At 38.9% G+C, this 24,399-nt stretch overlaps 1 protein-coding gene across 1 annotated transcript in view; it reads right to left on the reverse strand.

Annotated features, from left to right (window-relative positions):
* NWD2 (NACHT and WD repeat domain containing 2) overlaps positions 1-24,399 on the reverse strand; it is a 196,344-nt gene that overhangs the window by 93,381 nt on the left and 78,564 nt on the right. The window lies entirely within an intron of this gene.

The following is a 24,399-nucleotide window of genomic DNA, read 5'->3' on the forward strand; positions in this document are numbered from 1 at the left end:
AAACAATGGAAGTCATAACAGTCTCTCAGACCACAGTGCAATCAAATTAGAACTCAGGATTACGAAACTCACTCAAAACCACACAACTACATGGAAACTGAACACACTACTCCTGAATGACTACTAGGTAAATAATGAAATGAAGGCAGAAATAAAGATGTTCCGTGAAACCAACGAGAACAAAGACACAATGCATCAGAATCTCCGGGACACAGCTAAAGCAGTGTTTAGACGGAAACTTATAGCACTAAAATGTACACAGGAGAAAGCAGGAAAGATATAAAATTGACACCCTAACTATAGAAAGAAGAGCAAACAAATTCTAAAGCTAGCAGAAGACAAGAAATAACTAAGATCAGAGCAGAACTGGAGGAGATAGAGACACAAAAAACTCTTAAAAAAATCAATGAATCCAGGAGTTGTTTTTTGGAAAAGATTAACAAAATCGATAGACTGCTAGCCAGATTAATAGAAAAGAAAAGAGAGAAGAATCAAACAGACACAATAAAAAATGATAAAGGGGATATCACCACTGACCCCACAGAAATACAAACTACCATCAGAGAATACTATAAACACTTCTACGCAAATAAACTAGAAAATCTAGAAGAAATGGATAAATTCCTAGACACATACAGCCTCCCAAGTGTAAACCAGGAAGAAGTTGAATCCCTCAATAGACCAATAACAGTTCTGAAATTGAGGCAGTAATTAATAGCCTATGAGCCAAAAAAAAAAAAAAAAAAAAAAAAAAAAAAAAAAAAAAAGTCCAGGACCAGATGGATTCACAGCTGGATTCTACTGGAGCTACATAGGGGACCTGGTATTATTCCTTCTGAAACTATTCCAAACAACAGAAAAAGAGGGACTCCTCCCTAACTAATTTTATAAGGCCAGCATCATCCTGATACCAAAACCTGGCAGAGTCACAACAAAAAAAGAAAATTTCATGCCAATATCCCTGATAAACATCAATGCAAAAATCATCAATAAAATACTGGCAAACCGAATCCAGCAGAACATCAAAAAGCTTATCCACCACGATCAAGTTGGCTTCATCCCTGGGATTAAAGGCTGGTTCAACATATGCAAATCAATGTAATCCATCACATAAACAGAACCAATGTTGAAACCCATATGATTATCTCAATACACGCAGAAAAGGCCTTTGATAAAATTCAACACCCCTTTATGCTAAAAACACACAATAAACTAGCCATTGATTGAATCTATCTCAAAATAATAAGAGCTATTTATGACAAACCCACAGCCAATATCATACTGAATGGGCAAAAACTGGAAACATTCCCTTCGAAAACTGGCATAAGACAAAGATGCTCGCTCTCATCACTTCTGTTCAACATAGCATTGGAAGTTCTGGCCAGGGCAATCAGGCAAGAGAAAGAAATAAAGGGTATTCAAATAGGAAGAGAGGAGGTCCAATTGTCTCTGTTTGCAGAAGACATGATTGTATATTTGGAAAACTCCATTGTCTCAGCCCCAAAACTCCTCAAGCTGATAAGCAACTTCAGCAAAGCCTCAGGATACAAAATCAACGTGCAAAAATCACAAGCATTCCTATACACCAATAATAAAGAAACAGAGAGCCAAATCATGAGTGGACTCTCATTCACAATAGCTACTAAGAGAATAAAATACCTAAAAATGCAACTTACAAGGGATGTGAAGGACCTCTTCAAGGAGAACTACAAACCACTGCTCAAGGAAATAAGAGAGAACACAAACAAATGGAAAACATCCCATGCTCATGGATAGGAAGAATCAATATTGTGAAAAAAGGCATACTGTCCCAAGTAATTTATAGATTCAATGCTATCCCCTTCAAGCTATCATTGACTTTCTTCACAGATTTAGAAACAACTACTTTAAATTTCATATGCAACCAAAAAAGAGCCCATATAGCCAAGACAATCCTAAGCAAAAAGAACAAAGCTGGAGGCATTGTTCTACCTGACTTCAAACTATACTACAAGGCTACAGTAACCAAAACAGCATGGTACTGGTACCAAAACAGATATACAGACCAATGGAACAGAAAAGAGGCCTCAGAAATAATGCCACACATCTACAACCATCTGATCTTTGACAAACATGACAAAAACAAGCAATGGGGAAAGGATTCCCTATTTAATAAATGGTGTTGGGAAAATTGGCTTGCCATATGCAGAAAACTGAAACTGGATCCCTTCCTTATACCTTATACAAAAATTAACTCAAGATGTATTAAAGACTTAAATGTAAGACCTAAAACCATAAGAACTCTAGAATAAAACCTAGCCAATATCATTCAGGTCACAGGCAAGGGCAAAGACTTCATGACTAAAACACCAAAAGCAATGGCAACAAAAGCCAAAATTGACAAATGGGATTTAACTAAACTGAAGAGCTTCTGCACAGCAAAAGAAACTATCATCAGAGAGAACAGGCAACCTACAGAATAGGAGAAACTTTTTGCAATCTATCCATCTGACAAAGGGCTAATATCCAGCATCTATAAGAAACTTAAACAAATTTACAAGAAAAAAACAAACAACCCAATCAAAAAGTGGGCAAAGGATATGAACAGACAGTTTTCAAAAGAAGACATTTATGTAGCCAACAAACCTAAAAAAAAAGCTCATCATCACTGGTCACTAGAGAAATGCAAATCAAAACCACAGTGAGATACCATCTCATGCCAGTTAGAATGGTGATCATTAAAAAGTCAGGAAACAACAGATGCTGGAGAAGATGTGGAGAAATCGGAATGCTTTTACGCTGTTGGTGGGAGTGTAAATTAGCTCAATCATTGTGGAAGACAGTGTGGCGACTCATCAAGGATCTAGAACCAGAAATACTGTTTGACCCAGCAATCTCATTACTGGGTATATACCCAAAGATTACAAATCATTCTACTGTAAAAACACATGCATACATATGTTTATTGTGGTAGTATTCACAATAGCAAATACCGGAACCAACCCAAATGCCCATCAATGATAGACTGGATAAAGAAAATGTGACACATATACACCATGGAAAACTATGCAGCCATAAAAAAGGATGAGTTCATGTCCTTTGCAGCGACATGGATGAAGCTAGAAACCATCATTCTCAGCAAACTTACACAGGAACAGAAAACCAAACACGACATATTCTCACTTATAAGTGGGAGTTGAACAATGAGAACACATGCACACAGGGAGGGGAACATTACACACAGGGGCCTGTTGGGGGATGGGGTACTAGGGGAGAGGTAGCATTAGGAGAAATACCTACTGTAGATGATGGATTGATGGGTGCAGCAAACCACCATGGCATATGTATACCTGTGTAACAAAATTGCATGTTCTGCACTTGTATGTCAGAACTTGAAGTATATATATATAGTATTAACCACAGGCAAGTACCTTAAAATTCAACAACAACAACAACAAAAAAAAAAAAAAAAAAAAAAAAAAAAAAAAAAAGAAAGAAAAAAAAAAAAAAAAAAGAAAAGCTGGCAAGTGTAAGAAGGGATGGCTTCACTGGTTGGTCACAGCCTGGAATTCACTTGGCTTTACCCATGGGTGTGGTCACCATGTCAAGGTCAGTCCCCAGGGGTGCTAGGACCTCATGTCTTCTCTACCAGTTTTTTGATCCATGCCTCTGGGACAGAAGGAGGGCAAGAATCAGGGCAGGTTCTTCTCTGTGATGTTTGTATGGCTTATCCATGGAGGAGGTGATTTATGTGGGAAAACTAAATGGCTAAGGCCATTAGTATGTTAACGAACTTGTTAAATATTGAATGTTAATCAACTTGTTAATAGTTGAATATTAAAGACCTAGGCTTGTTTAGAGTTAGCCAACTGGAATCCAACTTACTCTTATTTTTTGGTTCTCTTTGGACTGGGTTGAGACCAGAGCACCACACAGTTTCTTAGTTCCAGATCCTTATGGAACTGCCACTAGGGATCATACTCCATTTTTGTATGATTTTAAAAAGCACTTCTTCCTCTAGTCACTTTACTTCTAGCTACCAGAAAATTGTTATAACATACTGAAATCATTATACTGAAATCATAATTGTTATAACATACTGAAATCATTAAATCATTATAAGACCATCTACCAATAACTCATCAAAATAAATATACTAATCCACTGCAATGTGTATGGCACCCTTTAGTTGTGCCATGCACAACCCAGGAACTATACACATAATCTTGTCTCGATTCTTTTGGCTGACACTGTTTGGATGCGGTTGAGGAAGGTCTTATTTAGAGCAAATAAAAAATGGTAAATATGAAGGTTAATATAAGAAAAGCTATAAATATATACTTGCTCTTCTCTGATCTTCTTTAAATGTCATACAATTATATAAAGTAATAATTATAACAGTATGCCATTGAATTTGTAACATACCTAGCTGTAACAGGGATAACAATAATAGCACAAAAGGGAGGAAAAGGAAATACAGCAATATAGGACTAATCTTTCTACGGTTCACTAGAATTAAATTGGTATAAATTGTAAACAGATCAGATGGTTGTAGATGTATGGCATTATTAAATTAAATTGGTATAAATTGTATAATTTTGATATATTAAATTGGTATAAATTGTATAATTTAATTGGTATAAATTAAATTGGTATAAATTGTAAACAGATCAGATGGTTGTAGATGTATGGAGACTTAAATATCCTACATTCAATAAAGGGAGGAACACCTAGTAAAAAGAAATAAAATTAGAAGACTTGACAATACTATAAACAAACTAGAACATATGCCTATGAAATAATCTACCCAGAAACAGCAGAATTTATTTTTCTCAAGCACATACAGAACATTCTCCAGGATAGAATACATATTAGTTCATAAACAAGCCTCAATAAATCTAAATAAATTTATATCATACAAAGTATGTTCTCTGAATATGGTAGAATAAAATTATAAAGCAATCATAAAAAAATTTAGGAAATTTACAAATTTGTGGAAACTAATATACTCCTAAATAGTCAATGAGAAAGAAGTCACAAGGGAAATAAAAAGGATCCTTTGAGGTGAATGAAAATAAAGGTACAACATACTAAAACTTATGGGATACAGCTAAAATAGTACTGAGAGGAAAATTTATAGCTATAAACTATAAATGAACTAATCAATGAATTGGGTAAGATTGTAGGATGCAAAATCATATACAAAAATCTATTTCTATACACTAGCAATGAAAAAATCTATGATGAAATTAAATAACAATTCAATTTAAAACAGCATCAGAAAGAAATAATTCAATTTAAAAGAGCACCAGAAAGAAACAATTCCATTTATAAGATCACTAAGAAAACTTAGGAATAAATTTAACAAAAGAAATGCAAGATTTATACTTTGAAAACTACAAAAAAATTGTTGAAAGAAATTAAAGAAGATGTAAATAAATGAAAGATCTATGTTCATAGATTGGGAGACTTAATGTTGTTAGGATGGCAATATTCCCCAAATTAATCTACAGATTCAATCCAATCACCAAAACAATCTCACAAAAGAAGAATAAAGTTGAAAAACTTACACTGCTATATTTCAAACTTACTACAAAAGTACAATAATTAAGATAGTATAGTGCTGGCATAAGGATAGACATAGCAATCAATGGAATAAAATAGAGAATCCAGAAATAAATCTTCACACATAAGGTCAACTAAATTTCAACAAGGGTACTAAAACAATTCAATGTCACATCCATAAGCTTTTCGACAAATGGTGTTGGGGCAACTGGATATTCACATGCAAAAGAATGAAGCTTAGCCCCTACTTCATACCATGTAAAATTAGTTAACAGAGATCATAGGCATAAATTTAAGAGTCAAAACTATAAAATTCCTAAGGAAAAACACAGGAGTAGTAGTTTTTTTTTTTTTTGTTGTTTTTTTTTTTTTTTTTTTTTTTTTTTTGAGACAGTCTCCCTCTGTCACCCAGGCTGGAGTGCAGTGGCATGATTTCAGCTCATTGTAACCTCTGCCTCCCAGGTTCAAGTGATTCTCCCTGCCTCAGCCTCCCAAGTAGCTAGGATTACAGGTGCCCACCACCACGCCTGGCTAATTTTTGTATTTTTAGTAGAGATGGGATTTTGCCATGTTGGCCATGCTGGTCTCAAACTCCTAACCTCAGGTGATCCACCTGCCTCGGCCTCCCAAAGTGCTGGGATTACAGGCAGGAGCCACTGCACCTGGCCAGGAGTAAATCTTTGTGAGCTTGGATTCAACAACAGTGTATTAGATATGACACTAAAAATACAAGCAACCAAATAAAAAATAAACTGAACTTACTCAAAAATTTTTTAAAATTATGATTTAAATGACACTGTCAAGAAGGGAAAGTAGTAAACACAAAATGAAAGAAAACATTTGCAGATAATATTTGTACGGATTTTTTTGTCTAGAATATATAAAGAACTCCTACAACTCAGTAATGAAAGGACAAAATAACTCGCTTAAAAATGGGCAAACGATCTGAGTAGACATTTCTCCACAGAATATATACAAATTTCCAACATAAAAAGATGCTTAATATTATTAGCTATCAGGAAGTACAAATCAAAACTACAATAACACTTCACAAAGTGGCTATAATAAAAAAGACTGATAATAACAAGTGTTGGCAAGAATGTGGAGACATTGAAACCCTCATACATTGCTGATGGGAATACAAAATGGCTCAGCCACTTTGGAAACAGTCTGGCAGTTTCACAAATGGTTAAACAGAGAATGACCACATGATCTGATAATTCTACTACTAGGCATATACTCAAGAGAAATGAAAACATATGTCTACATAAAAACTTGTACACAAATGTTCATAGCAGCATTATTCATAACAGCCCAACTAGAGAAATAATGCAAATGTCCATCAAGTGAACAGATAAATAAATATGACATAATCCATACAATGAAATATTACTGAGGAATAATTAAGAAATGCAATGAAATACATTGCATGCTACCACATGGATGAACCTTGAAAGCATTAAGTAAAAGAATCCAGTCACAAAAGACCACATATTGCATGATTCCATTTATATGAAATGTACAGAATAGGCAAATCCATAGAGACAAAAAGCAGATTAGTGGTTGCCTAGGGCTAGTGAGGAGGAGAATGGGGTGTTTGAGGAGTCATAAAGGGCACAGTTTCTTCTTGGGGTTATGAAAATATTCTAAAATAGATTTTCCTAACTATTACACAGTTGTGAATGTACTAAAAGCCACTGAATCATACACTTTAAGTGGGTGAATTTTACATGTGAATTGTATCTCAATAAAACTACTTTAAAACTAATACCATACACATCTATTTGCATTGCAAATACAAAGAACTAACTACATGTGAACCAAATGATGAGGGTAAAACTGTCATAACAGCACTTTCATTATTTATTTTCCATTATTTCAAAAGCTAAAGTATCACATCATTTATTTGCCCCTGATGGAAGTCTTTTGTAATAGTTTTGCATCTGTTATTTCCTTTTAGTTTGGCCACCAGTACTGCCCTCATCCAGGCCTTCATAGCTCCATGTCTTCTTACTTCAGTAACTTTGTTAAAAAACATTCTCTGGCCTCCAGCTTTTCTCCCTTAAATTGTTCTTTCCCATATGTGTTGATGGGAAGAAAATGATGAAAAAGATAAAAATCAAGCAACCGGGAAGACACTGAGGAAATAAATAAATGAAACAACCAACTCCCGCAATACAAAACACTGTTTTGGGCAGACAGCTATGCCATACATCTGCATGATCAATAACTGGCAAAAAACACTTGGAACATAAAAGTGCTCAACAAGACAAGATTTATTACAAACTTTAAAACATTCAGTTTAGCTTTTAGCCTAATGTCCAGGCACTGCAGAGTCTAGAATCTAATTTACTATTTATTGGAATACTAACTTGTTGACAGCACATTTTATGTGTCTTTATTTATTTCATCATTTAAGCATAAAACCTTAGGAAAGTAATTTGATATTACCTTTTTTACTTAAAACCATCTCACTTGTTTTAAAAACTTCTTAGGGAAGCTAATTTATCATGCTTTTTATAATGTGCTAAATTGGTCTAAAAACAAAAAGCCAGCAAATAAAGCCCTAACAAATCTTAGCCCTTGAAATCAAACACTGTCATTTAAATATCAAGATTACCTAACAATAAAGCAATCTGTAAAAAACAAATAACCTTAAATTTTTTTTTCTAAAAGCAGTGAGTCAAATTTGAATTCATAATGGCTTTGCACTATCATTTCTTCAGATAGGCTTAGATAACAACTTAAATGCCTCCCAAAATATTTTCTTTCTCAATTTTCCCACACCATAGACTAATAGCTCAATGCAAAATGGAAATACAACTATAGAGATAATATGACTAATTTTTGAAAACAAGTTCAGTACTGAAACGAAGGCTACTCTTCAAAGGTATTACAATGGAAGGCTACATACTTATTCCAATGAGTCTGCCACCGCTCAGGGGACTTCCTCTTTAGGAATCATCTCATTTTGTACACAAAAAAATCTTGTCGCTTTGTACTTGAATTTTGTTTTGATTAAAAATGGTATTTCTCCAGCCTTATTGGCCTTTACATATATAACACATAGCTTTTAAAAGATCTGTAGCTCTTTCAAAAAAAAAATAAAATCTTTTCTTATTAATAAAAGGATTAACATCTGTTACCACTAAAAATATTCAAGAATACAGATCAGATTCGGAAAGCTCTGAACAGCAAGAAGATTGTTGTACTAAGGACATAGCTTTCTAAGGTCAACACATTGGTGAAGATAGCACTCATTATAATTTGTTTTAGTATTTATGTCCCATTTCTAGAATGCTTATCTCACAGAAGGTAGTAAGCAGAAAAGTCTTAAAACTCAGATTAGCGTTGTCAGATACTATTTACCAATGGTAAGTTATGGTTTATACACGTGGTATAAGCCATTCTCTGGGTAGAATGACTTGCCCCATATGCAAATATCTTAAGGAAAATCCCAGGTCCTCATCTTCAATGGCTACATTTCACTAGAACTATTGTGATTACTGAGTTCAGGTCACTTGCAATTATTCCCTTGATTATAAGACATATGATGGATATATAGGAGGGCATGATTAAAATAGGCAATTCTGGGAAAAACAGGTCCTCAGTCAAGCCCAGAAAGGACTGACTGGCCTCTGGTGTCATACATGATCACCAGAAAGAGACTAACAATATGAGGTTGGATAACGCTTCATCCAAAGCCTTCTGTAGACAACTAACTGCGTAGACCTGACGCCCCTGTGTCTTGAGAGATTTAGCCTCTGGACATTCCTAATATAACATGATAGTAATGAAGAACTGAATAGTTGACCATGAACCAAGGCAGGACCTCTAACTATCCAGGCTTAATGAACATGGAGAAAGAGAGAAGGGACCAGGAGTTTTGAGAGGCAGAGAAGAAGTGGCCAGATGGAAGTTGTGTGTCTGTGATAAGTTGGAAAAATTTGCTGCATAAAGGAACTTGAATCAGGCTGCCAGTGGGGACCAGCTTCCTTCAGTGGCAGGATACCTGATCACAAACCGTATGCCTTTGTCAGTCTGTTCTGTGCTGCTATAAAGGAATACCTGAGACTGGGAAGTTTATAAAGAAAAGAGGCTTATTTGGCTCATGATTCTACAAGGCTGTATAAGCATGGCGCCAGCATCTGCTGTGCTTCTGGTGGGCATCAGGAAGCTTTTACTCATGGTGGAAGGCAAGAGGAAGCAAGTGAGTCACATAATGAGAGGGAGCAAGAGAGAGAAGGAAGGAGGTGCCAGCCTCTTTAAATAACCAGATCTCCTGGTAACTAAGAGAGTGAAAACTCACTCATTACCATGGGGAGGGCACCAATGCCATTCATGAAGGATTCGCCTCTGCGACTCAAACACCTCCCACCAGGTCCCATCCCCAACACTGAGGATCACATTTCAACATGAGATTTGGAGGGGATAAACATCCAAAGCATATCAGTGCCTGAGTGAAAAACCCAGAGTTAGTTCTATTCCTGTCAATGGGATTTTGGCAATCACTATATCTGAGTGTTCTCTGAGTATACATGTACCTGTATTGTGACTTCAGCTCCCTAAAGTATCTCCCTGTTTAAATTCTTGCTCCCTCTCACCCATTAGCCACACTGCAGGCAGATGGATCCTTTTAAAAATCCAAATCTGATTACCATAGCTAAGATTTCCTGTTACATAGTCAGAAGCTACACAGAGCCACTTATTTACTTCTTAAACTTATGAAATAGGTAAAACTATTAATATTATTCTGTTTTACAGATGAAAATCTGAGGAACAGAGAAGTTAAGCAACTTGTCCAAAGTCACACAGGAAACAAGTAGTAGAGGTGGAATTTGAACCTGGGTTCTTAATGCTATTTTACACCTTCCCTGCTTAAGCTTCCTATCATCCTGAAGATAGTGTCTAGAATCCATGACCTGATCTATGAGCTCCTCTGTGATCAGGTCCCCGCATAACACTTCAACCTCATTTCATGTCATATTTCCTTTATTGTTTGTGCTCTGGCTATACATATATACTCTCACACACGTGTGCATGTACAACATGTATAGGTATATAGCTTATATATTTACACATGCACATATATTTATATCTCTATGCAAATATAGATATAGATTCTTTTCTACTTACAGTGGGGTTACATCCTGATAAACCTATCGTCAGTTGAAAGGATAAGTTCAAAATTCATGTAATACACTTAACCTACTGAACATCATACCTTAGCCTAGTCTACCTTAAAGGTGCTCAGAACACTTATATTAGACTACAGCTGGGAAAAAGCATTTAACACAAAGCCTATTTGATCATAAAGTGTTGAGTAGCTCATGTAATTCAAAGAATACTGTGTTGAAAGTGAAAAACAGAATGGTTGTACTTGAAGTGCAGTTTCTACTGAATGTGTCTCACTTTGAATGATTGCAAAGTCAAAAAAATCACAAGTCAAACCATTGTTTGGTTGAGGACTGTCTGTATAAATTTCCAAAAATGTGAGAACGAAAGAGGCTGTATGGTATAGTGAGTAGGATTGGACACTCAGGCCAAACTACCTTGGTTCAAATTCTGATCCTGCCACTTATTTGCTTCAGGGTCAGAAGCAATTTACTTCTGTATTTCTAAGTTTCCTTACTTAATAAAATGAAGAAGGTAAGATTGATCTCCTAGACTCATGGCAAGGATTGAGCAAGTTAACATATACACAGCACTTAGAGTAAGTGCCTGGCAGGTAGTAATTTCTATATATTATTGGAATTTTCTCCCAGATTTGCCTGTGAAAGTATGTTCTCTCTGCCTAGAATATTCTTTTAACCTAGCTATCTCCCACTGCCCAACCTTGAGGATTCAGCTTAGACATCAATTCCTCCACAGGCCTTCTTGATGCCTCCAGATGGGCTGAGCTTCTCCCCAACCTTTACACATGCCCAGTGCACCCTGTATTTCCTGGGCTTCAAGTACCACCCTGGTCACTGTTGTTTACAACTGTATGCTCTGTGAAACTATAAACTCCATGAGGGCAGGCACTCTGTTTTCAATATTTGGTATCATTGCACTCACAACTCTGCCTGGTACAGAGCAGAGGCTCAATAAATGTCTGAATAATAAATGAAGCTCAGGGGAAAAAGTACCTTAATCTGCCCCTGGGGCTCTGGGGTAGATGTCAATGAGGAGGTAACACATGTATCTGGACTTGAAGGACAGGTACATGGGACACTGTCCTTCAGAGAGGTTAGGTGGGCCTGTTGATGCACAGAACAGTTCTGCAAAGACAGAAATGTGACATGGTCTGCCCATGTAGAATTGGTAATGTCACAGCATCATAAATGTGGAGACTTAAAAGAAAACTTAAAGATCCAGTAGAAGAAATACTTAAGAACACTGAGGTATGTTACTTTTTCAAGGGACTATATCTAATTATTGACAAATGGCACCTCTTAAATGAGTGCTCTTTTTATTTTACGAAGACTTATCAAAAGGTTTCCCTCTCTCCTATAAAAAAAATATGAGGATGGAAAGAAATAGGCCATTATCTTCAGTGAAAAAAAAAAAAAACAAAAACAAAAACAGAAATTCAAATACCACTTTTTCTAACTTACCAGTGGGAGCTAAATAATAGGTACACGTGGATATAGACTGTGGAATAACAGACACTGGAGACAGAATGGTGGGATGGTGGGAGGGTGAGAGGGGGTGAGAAATGAGAAATTACTTAATGGGTACAATATATACTATTAGGGTGATGGCTATGCTAAAAGCTCAGACTTTACCACTACTCAATATATCCATGCATTAAAACCGTACTTGTACCCCTACATTTATACCAAGAAAGAAAAAGAAGTAACTGCCACGTGCTCGGAATTTGAGAAAGGCCTCATGGTGACTATACTCAATGGGGACACGTAGTCCCCTGCAAATGGGCAACACTCTCTCATTCTGTTTATTACCAGATTAATCCTCTTGGGTAATTTTCAGTGTTGGTGTAATCAGACAGCCACCATTTAGCAGAAATAAATGCTCAGCAAAGTTTAGCTGCTCCAGTAAATTCTAAAGCCTCCCACAATGTCACTGCTATATACTTAGGAGAAGCATTAGGTAGAAGATTGCCTATGAGTACAAAGTAAACGAAGAACAATAATACTGCCTTGAGAAGTCTGGCATGAGAATTCCAGAAGAGCCATTCCAGGCAGCAGAAATGGTGAGTTGACATTTACAATTAAATTGGAGCAATGAAAGTCAACCACGACATAATGCTTTCCTTTCCTTTTGCCTCTTTGTCTCCCTTCCCCATCTTTATAAGCTGCCTCACTCACATGGATGGGAGAAGGATGATGTAACATGCTTATAATACTTCTGGGAATGTCAACTTGGTAAGGTTGGTCCAGGCTTTGATGGACATGACTGAAATGTGAAAAGACCTAAACAGGTTGGAGCACTGGCCCTGTGAAATGATGTGTGATTCAACAAAGAGACATGCATTTCACAATTTCACTGCCAAAAGCAGCATCCATTTGATTAGTAGAAAATGGAAAAGGGATGATTAGTTACTTGACAATGTGGAGAAAAGACCAAGGGTAGCACAACAAATCCTGTCAACTATAAAAGCCAGTTACATATTTTGGTAACTTGTGGAGCAAGATGCATTTTGAGATTCTCAGGCAGGAAGACAGCTGAGAGACAGAGGCAAAAAAAAGCAAAAACACATGTCCAGAGAAGGAGATTGGGCTCAACAGAATAATTGAGCTGTAGTGAGAGAAGAAATGTTGGAAGAAAGGTGTTACAACTGACAACAGACTTGCAGTGTGACAGTAAGTAATTGTCCAATTCAGAAATTATTAGTAAGGCCAAGCTAATATAAGACCCACAAAATTTAACTTAACATCCAATTTTGATGTGTTGGTTAAGTTAAAGATTTCTAGTTTCTTTATTTGCCTAAAACTAGTTGGCGATTCGTGCCCAATTCTTCATCCTCTGGTTAGCAGGATAAAGTAAACTTTTAGTTCTATTCCATTTAAACCAGAGTTCAAACTGTTGTTTTCAAGGAACTTTAGTTTTCAAGGAACTTTATTTTGTGCTCATTTGCTCTTGGATCAAGATGCCAAGCCTCTCATAAAAGCTTGGTTTCCTCATTGCTTTGCTTCTTTTCCGTAAGAAGACATCTGAGCAACTCATGTCCTAAGGGGAAAAATGAAGCTTTTGGGCCCAGCCCCCAGTGATGCCTATTGGCAGTCATGGCTGGGTTTGGGGCACTGCCAATTACATGATGACACACAATTTATTTGTAAGGTAAAAATCCTGACTCTGACATGTAAAAAATGTGAAAATCTGTGCATCTTACAATCAATGAAATCTGGTAAATACCGTTCAAGGAATATTGTTTGAACAGCTGTGTATAGTTTGGACCAGAGCACATAAACACCACAGGTAGATAAAGATCAGAAAAAGATTTCCATAGGCATTCAGCTATTAAGAAACGAAAGCTTGTGCAAAGACAGAGATTTTCAAAATAGAAAGAAAAGGCAAGCTTCGAAGAAACACTGTGGCAGATGAGTCAACCGGAACAGTGGCAGCTTGGATCTAGTTTTAAAGGATGAAAGAATGGACTAAGCCAAGAGTTGAAAGTCTCGAAGACAAGCAAGTAGTAGCACTTGAGAATTCAGAAAGGGAAAAGGAGAATGAGTTCTGCTTTAAACATATTAACATTCAAAAAAAAAAAAAAAAGTCGGAGAATTATCCTCACACAACTATGGGGAGGAGAGAGCTGGAGATATTGATGCTAAGATTACTCATGTACAGGAGGCAGCTTAAGGAGAAGGTTATATTCTCATTGGGGGTTTAGGGAGGAAGAAAACCAGGTGCACCAGCATGGACCTGTGTGCGCAAGGAGACATGGAGGGATGGAACCTCAGCAATGAAGAGGTGACAAACCCCAGACCAAAGGGGCTGCAGGAGACACCTCTGCCCAGGATAAGCATCCACCCCTTTGGTGCCTTCAGGTGACATCCCATTGTTATCCTGAGGCAGAAAGCAGGTGCGGGCAAAATCTTCCTGCTAGGGTGAGCTGCAAGATTCTCACACTTCCTTACACACCAAGGAAGCCGACACTTGCCTCTCAGAGTGAAGGAAAAGGGCTGGGACCAGCACAGATGGGAGTTCCCACTCTGAGACCACGTTGTCACGCTTAATTGCAAAGGCGTGTTTGGACAATTTGTTTCTAAAGCTACATTTTACAAAAGGTAACATATGACACCCTCTAAAGACGAGGACTGTTAATTTAAAATTTGGAAATAAAAGGGGTTAGAGTTTCCATCATGTGCCTCTCTTGATTTCAAATCAAGTTTCAAGATTAATACAGCAGGCAAATGCATCACCGACCATAGGTTTTAGTCTGTTGCCTCATGTATAATAGTCACTTAGTCCTGGTTCTACAGCAGTTTTGGCGGCATTAAGTATTTATTTCAGGTTATATACTCCCTATTAACACAATGCCCCAAAATGGTGGATAAAAGAAAAAGTTACTCATTTGACAGGTGGAAATTTTATTTTCCTTTTTTGAGATGGAGTTTCGCTCTTTTGTCCAGGCTGGAGTGCAGTGGTGCGATCTTGGCTCACCGCAACCTCCGCCCTTCCAGTTTCAAGTGATTCTCCTGCCTCAGCCTCCCTAGTAGCTGGGATTACAGGTGCCCGCCACCACACCCAGCTAATTTTTGTATTTTTAGTAGAGATGGGGTTTCACCATGTTGGCCAGGCTGGTCTCAAACTCCTGACCTCGTGATCCACCCACCTCTGCCTCCCAGAGTGTTAGGATTACAGGCGTGAGCCACCGTGCTCGGCCAAATTTATTTTCTTAATCATTTTCTGGATTTTTAATATTCTTTTTTACACATACAAATGAATTTCCATTCACACTGTGGCTCCTCTAGTTAAGGCCTCCGGCTGGAGGCTCTCAGCTGGACTTCTGTCACCATTATCCCATCAGGATGATCCCATCCAGACAGACCCCACTACCATCTAGGGCTCTGCTGTCCAGCCTGGGAGTCACTGGCTACATGCAGCTGGTCAAGCACCTGAAATGTGGCCAGTCCAAATTGCAATGTGCTCTGAGTGTAAAACATACTGAATTTTAAAAACTCAGGTTAAAAACAAGAATGTAAAATGCCTCATTAATAATTTTCATATTGACCATGTGTTAAAATGATGTTTTAGATATATTAAAATATTAAATGTAAAATATTAAAAATTTAAAAACCATGTCAGAGAAAGAATAACAAAGAGTATCTAAGAAAAACCAGAAAGAATAATGAAAATATGAAATATTTGGAAATGACCTTCACAAAAGATGCTCATTTGAAAAAAAGATGACAATATTCTTCTTAGAGCTAAAAAAAGACTTGTGCATAAGCAGGAAAAAAAAAATAAAAAAAATTTGGCAAAAAATTTTTTTGTTTCATTTTACTTTTTAGAACATGGCTAGTAGAAAATCTAACATTACCTATGTGGCTTGCATCTGTGACTCACATTATGCTTCTTTTACATAGTGCTGGTATAGACTCTCAGCTTCTGGGTCTTAGTTATTTAATCAATAAATTGAAATCGATCAACCACCATTCATTATAGATCTAGTATGAGCTATGTACTATAACAAAGCAGCCCCCAAAACTTTTTGGCACCAGGGACCAGTTTTGTGGAAGACAATTTTTCCATAGACAGAGGGGTGAGGTAGGGGCATGGTTTGGGGATGAAACTGTTTCACCTCAGATCATCAGGCGTTTGGTTCTCATAAGGAGTCCACAACCTAGATCCCTTGCATGCACAGTTCACAGCAGGGTTCGTGTTCCTATGAGAATCTAATGCCACCACTGATCTGACAGGAGGTGGAGCTTAGGCGCTAATGCTGGTTCACTGCTCACCTCACGCCCTGTGGCTCAGTTTCTAGCAGGCCACAGTCCAGGAGTTGGGGACCTCTGCTATAACAGATTCTGGTAATATGAAGACATAAATAATGTGGTTGCTAACTTCTAAGAGCACCCAGTTCATGGGGGAGGGACATTTAAAATTAATTAATTAAAACAAATATGACAAGCTGGTAAAGATTAGAAATAAAGTACTCTGGAATCTCATAGAAGGACTTCACTATATTTTAATGAATGAGGAGAAATTTTCATTTGCCTGGGAGGCAATTTAAGCCCCTGCCCCCCACCCCCCAAGTCAGAGGGCACAGTGGGTGAGAAAATTCAGGGGGGAAAAGGAAACACATCTGGTGAACCAAATGTAGTTTGCAAAGGCTAGAACAGGCTGCCTGTGGGAAGGAGTCACAGATAAGACCTCGAAAGTAGGCAGGGGTAAAAAAGAACTTGCACATTGCGCCAAGAAGCATAGACTGCATCTTGTGGACAAGGGTCAGATTGGTGTTTAAAAATACCACTGTAGCAACATTGTGGAGGATGGACCAGATGGGTAAAGTAAATTAAGAGTTTGGTATTAAGGAGGAGAAGGCAGAGATGAAGGAAATGGGAAGAGTCAGGGTACCCATGGCAACAGTCAAGGTAACAATAATACAGATCTGAACAAAAGAAACAGATTGGAGAAGTATTTAGGGAGGTAGAATTGGCAGATCTTTGGGATTTAATGGATGTCAGAGGTAAAAAAAAATGAGGTTTATGAACTTCGTGACTAAGATGAACATAAAATACCAGATGCCCACTAATGAAGGTGTCTATCAGAAGGTATTCTTAAAGAGTGACATAAAGCTCAGGGGCTGGACACAGATGGAAATTTCTTTTGAAATGGAAGTGTCCTAAGTATTCAGATCAGCTAAACACCCCCTTTACAGGTCCCTGCCCTAAGTGGATTCAATCTTGGCTCACTGTACTAGCGGCCCACATGGGACAGATTTATGAGTTCAGAGAGTAGAGGGGGAGATTATTTAGAAATCAGAAAAGATATCTTGGGAAATCTAGGCCTTCAGTTATATTGTGAAGGACAGGGTGTGGGGTGGCTAGGGGTGAAGAAAGGGTATGTCTGATAGGAAGCAAGCATTGAAATAGATATAGTGACTAGAATGTGAGAGTTAGGAATGAGCAATCAGGAAGATGTGCTCCAAGCACAGGCTGAGGATGGACTGGCATGGATTATTTATGTGGGGAAGAGTGGAAAATGAAGCTGGCGTTACATTAAAGAGAGATCTTATAGGCAGCAGGAAGCCATTAAAAACTTTTAAGCAAAGAAACTGACAATATGGCATTTGTTGAATGCCTTGAGGTGGCCTTATATGGGTTAAATCTGTTTGGTGTTCTATAACCTGGTACTTGAATACTGGTCTTTCTATAGGTTTGGGAAGTTCTGTTATTATCCCTTTGAATACACTTTCTACCCCACTCTCCTCTTTGAGGCCAATCAATAATTCTTAAAGTTGCCCTTTTGAGGCTATTTTCTAGATCTCATAGGCGTGCTTCATTCTTTATTATTTTTCCTCCTCTGTATATTTTCAAATAGCCTGTCTTCAAGTTCACTAATTCTTTCTTCTGCTTGATCAATTCTGCTGGTAAGAGACCGATACATTATTCAGTATGTCAATTGCACTTTTCAACTCCAGAATTTCTGCTTGATTCTTTTTAATTATATCAAATTACTTGTTAAGTTTATCTGATAGGATTTCATATTCCTTTTCTGTGTTATCTTGAACTTCTTTGAGTTTCCCCAAAATGGCTATTTTTAATTCTCTGTTTGAAAGTTCACGACATCCCTGTCTCTCCAGGACTGGTCCTTGGTGCCTTACTGAATTCATTTGGGGAGATCATGTTTTCCTGGATGGTCTTGATATTTATTGGTGTCTGGGTATTTAAGAGTTAGGAATTTATTGCAGTCTTCACAGTCTGAGTTTGTTAGTACCTGTTGTTCTTGGGAAGGATTTTTTTCAGGTATTCAAAGGGACTTGGGTTTGTGATCTAGGTTTTTGGTCACTGTAGCTGTATCTGTATTAGGGAGTACTCCAAGCCCAGTAACATGTGGCTCTTCTGCCTTGGTGGTCTTGGATAAGATCTAGAAGAATTCTCTGGATTACCAGGCAGAGACTCTTGTTATCTTCCTTTACTTTCTCTCAAACAGAGTCCCTCTCTCTGAGCGGAGCTTCCTGGAGCTGGGGGAGGGGTGACACAAGCATCCTTGTGACCACCACCACTGGTACTATGCTAGGTTAGACGTGAAGCCATCACAGCCGTGAGTCCCATCAAGGCCCTTGGTAACCACTGCCTAGCTATTGCCTACGTTCACCCAAGGATCTAGGGCTCTACAGTCAGCAGGTGGTGATGACAGCTAGGCTTGTGTCCTTCCCTTTAGGGCAGCAAGTTGTCCTCAGCCCTGGCAGGTTCAGAGATGCCCTTCATGAGCCAGGGCCTAGAGTTGGAAACCTTAGAAATCTACCTGATCCTCTCTTCTACTGTGGCTGAGCTGGTCCCTAAGCCACATGACAAAGTCCCTCCCACTCTTCCCTCCCTTTTCCACGAGCAGAGGAATCTTTTCCCATGGCCACCACTACCCCAAGCTCACAGCAAGTACTGCCTGGCTACTGCCAAGATTCACTTGAGGTCCAAGGGCTCCTCAGTCAGCTTGTAGGGAATGCTGCCAGGTCTGGGACTCTCCCTTCAGGGCAATGGGCTCCCCGCTATCCCAGGGCAGGTCCAGAAATACCATCTGAGAGCCAAGGCCTGGAATTGGGAACCCCAAGAGCCTGCTTGGTGCTCTACCCTACTCTACTGTGGCCGAGCTGGTACCTAAACTGCCAGATAAATTTCCCTTTATTCTTCCTTCTCCTTTTCTAAAGCAGGAATCTCTCCCTATAGCCACCACAGCTGGGAATGTGCTGGGTCATGCCTGTGACCAGCACTTCTATGAATGTCACCCAAGACCCATGGTGAGTAACGCCTGGGTATTACTGCTGATTACTCAGAGCCCAGGATTGGTCCTTGGTGCCTTACTGCACTCATCTGGGGAGATCACGGCTCTTTAGTCAGCAAGTGATGAGTCCTGCCAGGACTGAGTCCTTTTATTTTTTAAGGCAGCAGGTTACCTTCTGGCCTAGGGTATGTATAAAAATGTCATCTGGGAGTTAGGGCCTGAAATGGGGGACTCAGGACTCTGCCTAGTGCCTTATCCCACTGTGGCTGAGCAGGTGTCCAAGTTGTCAAAGTCTTCTCTACTCTTTCCTTTCCACTTCTCCAGTGGAAGGAAGGAGTGTCTCTCCCAGAGCCGTGAGCTGCACTGCCTGGGGTTGGGGGAGGGGTAGTGCAAGCACTCCCTTGGCCATCCCAGCTGGTATCTTGCTAGTTTGCATGTACCCCAAGTCCACTGGTTCCAAGCCCAGCCCAGCACCAGGGCTTGCCTAGGAGTTGGAGTCCTTGTGGCCTAGACTGCCTTTCAAGTTCATTGGGAACCCCAGAACACTTTAGCCCACGGTGGCACAGCTTGCTGAAACTCAGTTTCTGATTGCTGGAAGGGGTGACTCCCCTCTGACTACGCCTGGTCTCAGTGGGCCTCAGTGGGCACTGACTGATTTCTGCCCAGTGGTGCTTTCTGCTGTGACAGGGGCAGTAAATTCCAATGCAAACTCCCACAATCACTGTACTCTCCCTTCACCAAGCACACAGATTCTTTCTCTGCACCAAGTGGCTGCTACGTGGGGTTGGGGGAGGGATGGCACTGGAAATTCAAGACTGTCTTTCCTCCCCTCTTCAGGTCCTCTTCCAGTGATATGAAGTTAAAACCAGGTATGGGATCACTTATCTGATTTTTGGTTCCTATGCTATTTTGTGTGGATAACTGTTTAGTTTGGGGTTCCTCCATGAGGACAATCAGTGGAAGCTTCTATTTGGTCAGCTTGCTCCACGTCCCTTCATTGACACAATATGACATTTACCTAGGATGACTCTGGTGGTATTGTATAGAAAAACTCAAGTAGGGTGATGGTGTAAGGCAGTTCTGCTGAACACACTTTAACTAAAACCCCACTAAACGCCAAACTCTGTTCCAGGCCTGGGGACTTAAAAACAAACAAGACCCAGTCTCTTCCTCAAGGACGTGCAATCTACTAGGGGTACGTAGGAAAATAAACCAATTAGGATGCTTTTTGTTCATCCCAGTTTTGAAGCACTGAGGGTTAGAGCAGGACCTCGGCAGTGGGGATGCACAAGAGTTCCGAAAGAAGGAGTGGATGGTACCTCTGAGTATAATCACAAGCTCCTTATTTATTGGCTTTTGCAACAACCTGCTTTCCCCCCAGTCTGTCTTTACTTTTTTCCAATTAATCCTCCTTGTTCTTATTTTCTATCCTCTTCTCCGTAGCTGGAGGCCCTTAATAAATACCTGCAAATCAAATAACATATTATTTAAATGCCATGTCTTTTCCTGATGCCCTGGGTGTTCTTTGCTAAGTGGGCTTGATGTTCTTTCCACTGAACTGTTTCCATCTGAACATATATATACACACATATATATACAACCTATATATGTAGACATCACATATAGAATTAATTGAAGTTTACATAATCGGAGTCTAGTGTATTTTCATGAAATATCTTCGTTTAAATGAAAAAAAAAAATAGGAAAACAGTACAAAATAGCCTGCCAAACAGGCACATAGATAAAAGGTATATGGACTTGCTTATAATGCATATTAATTTAATTGACATTCTATTAATTTCTATTCTATTCATATTCTATTAATTTAATTGAATAAAGATTTAACTAAATGGATTACTATCTGCAGCTATTTGGCCATTGGGATAAGTTGAATAAGACAATTCCAGGCCTGAGAACTTTTGGCACTTATAGGCAGGTGATGAAAAGTTTACTTAACCAGATGATGTTTCATTATCTACACTGCTTACTTTGGTTCTTCCTGTTTGCACTATTTTCCTGCTTTGACCATTCCTTTGTATTGCATTCTATTCATAGAACCTGAGAAAACCTCTTCATGGTAAGTCATATCACCTCACTCTTTCCTTTTCAACTCAATCAACTCAATAAAAATTCTAAGTTCTTAATCTTGGCCCATGAAGTCTCATATAATCTTACTTTCAGGCCATCTGTAATTATTTCCTTCACTCACACTTGGTTTCTGTACTGTTCCTTTTTTTTTTTTTTTTTTTTTTTTTTTTTTTTTAGACAAGGTCTCACTCTGTTGTCCAGACTGGAATATAGTGTGTGACTGTTCCTAGAATATTCTAAACACACTTCCACCTCAGACCCTTTCCCTTGTTCCCTATGCCTGGATTCCTCCCCACAACTCCAGACATCTGCATGACTTGCTCCATAACCTTCTGCAGATTTCTGCTCAAATATTGCCTCATCACAGAGTCTTTCTCTGACTACTTGGCATTCTCTAACCCTACTTTCTGTGAGTTTTAAAATAGAATCATTTATTCAATAAAATGCATTTATTACTCCTGGAGTCTACATTGTCTGCTTCTCCCAACAATGTTAGAAGTTCCTCAGAAGAGGGTCTGGTTAGTTTGCTCCTTTATTCCCAGCACTTAGAATGTTGGTTGCCATATGGTCAGCACTCAACAAATACTTCTTGAATGAATTGGATGGATTATCGGGAGTTATGCATTGAATTTCAGAGAAGCAAAGAGGAGGGTACACGGCCTATCTTGGGCGGTGTGGGAGAGATCAGAGAAGGCTTTCTGTCATAAGTTATATCTGGGCTGGGTCTTCATTCACTCATTCTTTTTCACATAAGCATTCATTCAACAAAATCTCATAGCACTTTCCAATGTGCCAGGGACTATAGAACCAGGAATGCAGCTGTTTTGAAATTCCATAAAAACAGACAAGCCTCTGTTTTTATGGAACTTATAATCTACTGGGAGAGAGACAATAAGCAGGCTAATACATAAACAAACAAGAAAAAGTATCTGATACTGGCACATGCTATGCAAAGAACTAAAACAGTATGATGCAAAAGAGAGGTGGTTACTTTAGACTGGGTCACTAGAAGAGCATCTCTAGAGGAAAAGAGGCATTCTGGTTTTGGAATTTTCAGCCATAAAGAAACATGCACATGTATGTTTATTGCAGCACTATTCACAATAGCAAAGACTTGGAACCACCCCAAATGCCCATCAATGACAGACTGGATAAAGAAAATGTGGCACATAAACACCACAGAATACTATGCAGCCATAAAAAAGGATGAGTTCATGTCCTTTGCAGCAACATGGATGAAGCTGGAAACCATCATTCTAAGCAAACTATCGCAAGGACAGAAGACCAAACACTGTATGTTCTCACTCATAAGTGGGAGTTGAACAATGAGAACACATGGACACAGGGAGGGGAACATCACATACTGGGGCCTGATTGGGGGGTGGGGGACTAGGGGAGTGGTAGCATTAGGAGAAATACCTAATGTAGATGACGGGTTGATGGGTGCAGCAAATCACCATGGTACATGTATACCTATGTAACGAACCTGCATGTTCTGCACATGTATTCCAGAACTTAAAGTAGAATAATAATAAAAAAAGAAAAGCATCTCTAGGAGTGACATTTCAGTGGAGATCCGAGGGACAATAAGAAAGCAGCTGTGTGAAGATAAAGGGAGTGAGTATTCCCACAAGACAGAACAGCCAGAGTAAAACTCTCAAGTATGAATGGGCTTAAGGTGTTCAGGGATCCAAAAGAGGCCCACAGGGCTGTGGGTCAGTGAGAAAGGGGGCATAACATGAGCTCAGATAGGAACAGTCTGAAGAATGAGTAGAATCCAGGAGGTGAAGCAGGGGAAGAACCAGACTGAAAAGCATTGTAGTTGAAGAGAATGGCATGAGCAAAGGCAAGCAAGCATGAAGTAGATTGATATGTTTGAGTAAATCTAGGAAACCATATGTTCTGAGTTCAGTGCACAATCAAAGATGGAATCGGGGATACTGTGGGGGTAAACTGGCTGTTCATGAAGCTTCTGGCATCATATTTTTTGTTGCAGTTGAGAGAAGAGAACTGTCTCTCTAAAAAGTATATCCTCAGGGAGTGATATAATTAACCTACTATAAAAGACTATACTTAAAAGGTATATTCTTAGAAGACTCAGATATTATGTATGTGAACTCCTGCTAAGCCTAGAGCTTGGAAGCAAATGTAACCTTGCATATTTTATTTTATTCTAAACACAACCTCAGACATGTAAGCTGTTGCCATTCCTATTTTAGACACTGAACTGAAGGATGGGCAGGTTCAGTCACTCCCAGTACCTGTAGAGAGCTGGGGCTGAACTCTACGTCTCCCCTGCCCACTGCGGTCTACTCTGCGGTCGAACATCTCCTCAGCTGATTCAGTGCACCTGCCTAGAGTAATCCTGTCAATTTATTCTACGGGCCTCGCCTAGTACAGTTTTCCTTTGCCTGTATCTATCTTCTGTGCCTACCTCTAGTTCAGAAAGTATACTATTTTTCTCTTTCTCCCTCAGCTAATCCTAGTCAATACCATGGTTTATAGAAGCTGTTCTATAGCTCGCCGACTTCCTCTGTTGACAAAAATGATGCAAAAACAAACTTAAAGATGGGATTATATGCTTGGACACACTTCTTCCTCTATGGTAACTGAGTCCCCAAGGAGTGTCTAAGTTTTGGGATTCTTGACAGATTGGAAGTTCTATAACAATTGGGACCCTGTTATCAGTAAAACCAGATTCCTCAGAGAAGGTAGTGCTGAATTCATGACAAGGAATTTAATTTAGGTTCACAATTTATCAAGTAAATGGTGACTTATGAGTGACAATTCAATGTGCGTGTCATCATGGCCTGGTGGTGACTGACATTATGCATTGAGATTGAAGCCATTTCGAGACTGTTACTTTATGCATCA

The sequence above is a fragment of the Macaca thibetana genome, chromosome 5 (assembly GCF_024542745.1).
Source record: "Macaca thibetana thibetana isolate TM-01 chromosome 5, ASM2454274v1, whole genome shotgun sequence".
NCBI lineage: Eukaryota > Metazoa > Chordata > Mammalia > Primates > Cercopithecidae > Macaca > Macaca thibetana.